Genomic DNA, 6,084 nt, shown 5'->3' on the forward strand with positions numbered 1-6,084 from the left:
AGTATTATATTATAGGCTTAATGCATGTTTTCTATATTAACTAGCGGGTACATTTGTTTTATTAATTTTTAGAATTTAGCGACAGACAAATATGGTAGAAAGGCAACGAAATAGCGACGGAAAAATCTGTAGTTAAATTTAACGACGGATATTTCTGTCACTAAGTTGTAGCTAAATGACATTCAATTCAAATAATAATAATAATAAATAGCGATGATAATTTTCGTCGTTATATTAACGACGGACCTGTCCGTCACTATTGCTAGCGACGTAAAAATCCGTAGCTAGGCCGTTGCAAATCTTGTTGCTGGATTGTTGTAGTAGAAAATTAACGACGGATAATCTTCTATTTTAGCGACGTAATTTCCGTCGCTAATTGTAGCGACAGAAAATTCCATCGCTATTCGCTCACAAATTTCCTCTTCAAATTCGTCATTGGAAGATATCTAGCGACGGATTTATTTCGTGTTGCGATGGAAAAAAATTGTGTCGCTAAATTCTAGCGACGAGGGTTTTTGTGACGGACGAAATCCGTTGCTAAACACTTTAGTGACAGATTTTCTCCATTTTGCGACGGAATTCGTCCGTCGCTATTCCGGTGTTTTTTTGAAGTGAAAGGTACACATAATTCAAGTGTATAACAATTCTCATCGCAATCACAAATTCAATACCAGGTCACAGGTCTACCCAAGGGATAATAATATCCTAATCTCGATAATCAAGACGTGGAACCAGTGCGGAGGGCTTCTAGACAGCAATCAAGTCCACCCAAGGGACACAACATAATCTCAAATATCACGAAGTCAATTTCAATGACTCAAATATATGTGAAGACAGCTCTAGATCCTTAAGTGTATACACCCCTATTGGGATCTCCAAGCCCCAATAAGTAGAACTAGATATGACAACCCAGGATACGTTTCGACTAGGTTGCCCCGCAAAACAATAATCAAACCAAATAGCAACTCGGTAGCCTTGAGCTTGAGTCTTCTTAATGATAATTATGATTATGTGTGACTATGAATGTGATTGGTGGTGAACGACTTGAGCTTTGCTCACATGATTGGTGGTGTGTGATTATGAAATTAATGGTACCCTCGTGTACTGAGAGTTCGGCGGTGAATGATTGGCGATGTAGGTGGGGGGGTGGGGGGGGGGGGGGGGCGACGGTCCCCGGCGGTATAAGGTTGGACTCAGAAGTACAAGGTGGCACTAGGAGGTAACGGTTAGAACAGTGATAAGGTCGGGGGTAGCCATAAGGTTGGAACAGCGCATAAGGTTGGAACTTGAATGTTAAACTTCAAATTATGAATCTGATGACATGAAGTTGTCATTGGTAGATTTTAATTCCTTACTTATGAGTATGTCTTGATGTATTCTACCCTGTGAATGGGAGGATGCATCCTGAGTTGTTGTCTTTTAGGGTTGCGGTCTTGTTGTTGTTGTGAGGGTGATGATCCTCGTTTTTTATTGAGAGTGATTGATGAGTCTTTGAGGTTGACTTCCTTGGTTTTGAAATGATATATATGGTATTCCATTTCAAATGGTTTTGATTATATCTATCTATACTATGCTATTTAACACGTATTGATGGGTTACCAGCATTATTCGCTGACCGGGTGTTATCCCTTGATTTTTACAGGTTTTAAGTAGATGCTGAGGGCGCTAGATGTGGACCTTAGTTAGTATAAATCCCACGCTAGACGTTTGTCTTTTGCGGGCCTGTGTGCCTTAGAATTGTTATTGGTTTTTGTTAGATTGTTGTTGTCTAGCCTGTGCACCCATGGTTTATGGGTGTGGCATAACGTTTTCCGATTTTTATATAGCTTCCGCTTGATGTTTGTCTTGATGATTAGATGTTTACCTTTGAAATTAAGCTTTAAAAATGTTGAAAAATCGGGGGTGTTACATTAGTACTTTAAAGCTTTATGGCAAATTATTTTAGTGTGGCTGTATATAATATAAAATTTATTTTACAGGGTGGAGTAAACCTTATTTAGCAATGTTTTGCTAATCCTATTACGTTTGGTTGGCTGGGAGTGCTCGTTATAGAATTTAATAGCCACTTCCTTTATGACATTTCTTTTAGTGATGTTGATTTCAAATTGTAGTACTTTATTTATTTCCTAAGTTAAGTTGGATAATGGATGGTTATGGTTTAGAGCCTTACATCTAGTCAATGTTAGATTAGATGTGGCGGTTTCACCCTTTGTTATTTTGAGACTTAAATTTCATTCTGTAAGATGAACTTAAACTTATTGGTTTATGGGTATTTCCATCTTTAGTAATTCTAGTTATAGTAAGTTTTGATCCTTGAACTATTTAAGGAAAGTTTTGGAAGATGAACTTTGAAAGTGTTACAAGTTGGTATCATAGCCTAGGTTGTGAGAACTTAATTATAGAAACCTAAGTTACGAGCCTTTAGGTATAAGAAACTGAGTTGCAAAGCTTAAGTTGTGAACTCTTGAGTATAGAAAATAGGATTGACTAATGTCTTTACAAAAAAAGGTATTCAAGCATAAGTTAAAGCCTTAAGATTTTAAGATTTCCTAGGTGATAGGGTAAACCAAAATTATGGGACTTAGGAAACCGCGGTGAGGATATGAGTTTCATTATATTTGTCTTTGTAGTTGATAATTTATTACTTGAGTGATCATTTGTGTTTATGGATAACATTTGCATGTGAAAGGAAGGTATTTTTTGAAAATGTGATTCCTTGATGAAATAGTGTGTAAATGTGTAAAGTTATTTTTAAGTGACTATGTTAATTTGAAAATTCACTTGTTGTTAGTATGAGTATTTTATAAACAGTGGTTATTGCATCTTGTAGTTGTGCATCTTTCTTGTGAGTCTTTGTTTGCTAGACAAGTGGTTGTTTCTTTCTTGATTTATTAAAGATTTGAGTAAGAATAAAAAGAAACTTGGAAGATATATGTGCAATTTGTTTCTATGTGCCTATTTGTGCATAGAACTTGTAGGGTAAGAAATACCCTTAGATAAGTGTTAGTGACAAGAATGTTACTCTATAGAAGGTCATTATGCCGCCGAGAAGGAACGTTGGGTACCAAACTGCTTAGGGAGTTAATGCTCCTACTAATGTTGAGTTGGCATAAAGCTTGTAGTAGTTGAACCAATTGACTCAAGCACTGGGAGTGCTTTACTTCAAAATAATAACAAGAATGACGACGGGAATAATGTGGCCAAGCGTGTGGTAGGACGCCATCCTCCGAACTCTTGGGACAAAAGGATCCCCTTATCTTGGAAGACTGGATCCGCACCTCTGACAAGCTGTTCAAGGTATTGAATTGCCTGATGGAGCAGAGGGTGGATACGACTACGTACTACCTTCAGTAGGAGGCTAACAATTGGTGGGCTACAGTTGGACCGGCGTTACGCCAACAACCCAACTTTGATTGGAAGACTTTCAAGTTGGAGATGAGTGAGATTTTACCCAGAGCATGTAAAGACGGCCAAGTATGAAAATTCCTACATCGGAGACAAAGAAGCATGATAGTTCAAGAATATCATGCTAAGTTATTGGAACTCGCACGATTTGCACCTACTTTGGTTCCAGATGAGCTTAGTAAGGCCCGAAAGTTTATTAACAGGCTGAATTTCGAGATCTATAAGGTTGTATGTGTTTTGGGGTGCCAGACCCTTAACGAGGCGTATAATAAAGCTGCCAACCATTACCGAGTGCAGCAGATTCATAAGAACATAAACGGAACGAATAAAAGGAAGACTAACAAGGACGTCAAGCAAAGAGACAAATGACCCAAGTTCAACCCTGCTGAGACAAACATGAATTTTCAAGGGAATGGTAGTAGTAATGGGTGAGGTCGTCAGGGTCAAGGCTATGGATTTGTGAAGAAGAATCAAATGGGGGATAGGCACTTCAACTGTAGGATATGCAAGTAGGATCACCCAGGAACGGACTACAAGGGAAATTTGGTGAAGTGTTTTAATTTGCAGCAAGATAGGACATAGGGCCTATGAGTGCTATGCTAAGAAGAACGGGAATACTCCAAATCAATGGCAGAATAGGAATAGGAGTAATCAGAATGGGAACAGGCCCAGGAATCCTAGAAAGAAAGGTGGAAATAGCACTGAAATAACAATAACGACAATAAGAATGGTAATGACAACAACTACAACCAAAACAGAAAGGACGACAATAGGCAAGGACGGATCTTTGTTAGGAGCAGAGCCCAAGCATAAACTAACAATGTAGTTTTGGGTATATTCTTAGTAAATTATATACCTGCTTATGTATTGTTTGACTCGGGTGCGTCAAATTCGTTTATATCTTCTACTTTTGTTAAGAAATTGAGGTCAGAGCCAACCTCTAAGGTAAAGATAAGTGTAAAGATAGCCCTCGGATAAAGTGATGACTTGTGAGGTTATATTGAAAACCTGTCGATTGTTATAGTCGGTACAAATTTCCCTAGAGACTTAATACAGTTTGAATCAGAGAACATAGATGTGGTATTGGGAACTTGCATCTATGTCCTCTAATTCATTACGGAACAATTTGACTTAATCCATTCCCAACACCACATCTATGTCCTCTATTTCAAATTTTATTATGTCTCCAGGAAAATTTGTTCCAGCTATAACAATCGAAAAGTTTTCGACATATACTCACAAGTCACCACTCTACCTGAGGCTATCTTTATACATATCTTTATCTTAGAGGTTGGCTCTATCCCAATTGCTTAACAAAAGTAGAAGATATAAACGAATTTGACGCACCCGAGTCAAACAAAACATAAGTAGGTATAGAATTTACTAAGAATTTACCTGAAACCACATCGTTAGGTTCTGCTTCAGCTCTGCTCATAACAAAGATCCGTCATTGCCTATTGCCACCATTTCTGTTCTGGTTGTGGTTGTTGCCATTCCCATTCTTATTGTCATTATTGTTATTACCGCCGCTATGTCCACCTTTGTTTCTAGGGTTCTCGAGCCTGTTCCCATTCTGATTACTTCTATTCCTATTCTGCCATTGATTTGGAGTATCCCCGTTCTTCTTAGCATAGCACTCATAGGCCCTATGTCCCATCTTGCTGCAATTAAAACATTTCACCAAATTTCCCTAGTAGTCCGTTCCTAGGCGATCCTTCTTGCATATCCTACAATTGAAGTGCATATCCCCCATTTGATTCCTCTTCACAAATCCCTGGCCTTGACCCTGACAACCTCTCCCATTGCTGTTACTACCATTCCATTGAAAATTCCTGTTTGGCTCATCAAGGTTGAACTTGGGTCGTTTGTCTCCTTGCTTGACGTCTTCTTCAGTATTCTTTTTATTTCTTCAATTTATGTCATTCTGAAGCTGTTGCACTCGGTATTGGATGGCAACTCTGTTATACGCATCGTTTAGGGTCTGGCACCCCAAAACACATACAACCTTCTAGGTCTCGAAATTCAGCCCATTAATAAACTTTCGAGCCTTACTAAGCTCATCCGAAACCAAAGTTGGTGCAAATCATGGAAGTTTCAAGAACTTAGCATGATATTCTTAAACTGTCATGCTTCCTTGTCTCAAATGTAACAATTCTTCGTATTTGGTTGTCTTGACATGCTCTGGGTAAAATCTCTCTCATCTCCACCTTGAAAGTTTCTCAATCAAAGTTGGGTTGTTGGCGTAATGCTGGTCCAACTGTAACCCATCAACTGTCAGCCTCCTGGTGAAGGCAGTACGTAGTCGTATCCACCTTCTGCTCCATCGGGCAATTAACTACCTCGAACAGCTTATCAAAGGTGTGGATTCAGTATTCCTAGATAAGGGGATCCTCTTGTCCCAAAAAATTCGAAGGATGGCGTACTACCACACACTTGTCTCCGTCATTCCCGTTATTATTGTGAAGTAAGACATTCCCAGTGTCTAAGTCAACTGGTTCAACTACTGCAAGCTTTGTGCCAATTCAACATTAGTAGGAACATTAACTACCTGAGATACATGCCGACGGGAGCATTAGGTACAAGGGATGCTGGTGCGTACCTATGAAATGCGAGGGGATTAAGAAGCAAATCATGGAAGAAGGGCATTGTACTCCTTATTTAGTACACCCCGGTGGGGAC

The sequence above is a fragment of the Ipomoea nil genome, unplaced genomic scaffold, assembly GCF_001879475.1.
Source record: "Ipomoea nil cultivar Tokyo-kokei standard unplaced genomic scaffold, Asagao_1.1 scaffold2782, whole genome shotgun sequence".
Classification (NCBI taxonomy): Eukaryota; Viridiplantae; Streptophyta; class Magnoliopsida; order Solanales; family Convolvulaceae; genus Ipomoea; species Ipomoea nil.